This window comes from Saccopteryx bilineata, chromosome 6 (genome assembly GCF_036850765.1).
Source record: "Saccopteryx bilineata isolate mSacBil1 chromosome 6, mSacBil1_pri_phased_curated, whole genome shotgun sequence".
In the NCBI taxonomy this organism is placed as follows: Eukaryota; Metazoa; Chordata; class Mammalia; order Chiroptera; family Emballonuridae; genus Saccopteryx; species Saccopteryx bilineata.
Window position 1 is genome coordinate 107,707,164 of NC_089495.1, and position 736 is coordinate 107,707,899.

Consider the following 736-nt stretch of genomic DNA (forward strand, 5'->3'; position numbering starts at 1 on the left):
TGTGTCTATTGGCCATCTGTATGTCTTCTTTGGAAAAATGTCTTTACGTGTCCTCTACCCATTTTTTGATCAAATTGTGGTTTTGGTTTTTTTTTTTTTTTTTTTTTTTTTTTTTGGGGTTTTTTTTTTGTATTTTTCTGAAGTTGGAAATGGGGAGGCAGTCAGACAGACTCCCACATGCGCCCAACCGGGATCCACCCGGCATGCCCACCAGGGGGTGATGCTCTGCCCATCCAGGGTGTCGCTCTGTTGCGACCAGAGCCACTCTAGCGCCTGAGGCAGAGGCCACAGAGCCGAGCCATCCTCAACACCCAGGCCAACTTTGCTCCAATGGAGCCTTGGCTGCGGGAGGGGAAGAGAGAGACAGAGAGGAAGGAGAAGGGGAGGGGTGGAGAAGCAGATGGGCACTTCTCCTATGTGCCCTGGCCGGGAATCGAACCCGGGACTCCTGCACATCAGGCCGACGCTCTACCACTGAGCCAACCGGCCAGGGCCTTGTTGTTTTTATTATTGAGTTGTGTGAGTTTTTTATATATTTCAGATGTCAACCCATAGCCAGATATATTATTTCCAAATATATTTTCCCATTCACTAGGTTGTCTTTTTGTTTCGTTAAAGGTTTTACTCACTGTACAGAAGCTTTTAGTGTAAGGAAGCCCCATTTGTTTATTTTTGCTATAGTTTCCCTTGCTTGAGGGAAATATACAAAAAGATATCATTTAGACTGATGTAAAAT

The 736-nt window shown here is 45.5% G+C and overlaps 1 non-coding gene across 1 annotated transcript; it reads right to left on the reverse strand.

Annotated features, from left to right (window-relative positions):
* Positions 1-418: 418 nt before the first annotated feature.
* TRNAI-GAU (transfer RNA isoleucine (anticodon GAU)) lies at positions 419-494 on the reverse strand. Its single transcript has one exon. It is a non-coding gene; the product is annotated as a tRNA-Ile (tRNA).
* Between the last annotated feature and the right edge of the window lie 242 nt (positions 495-736).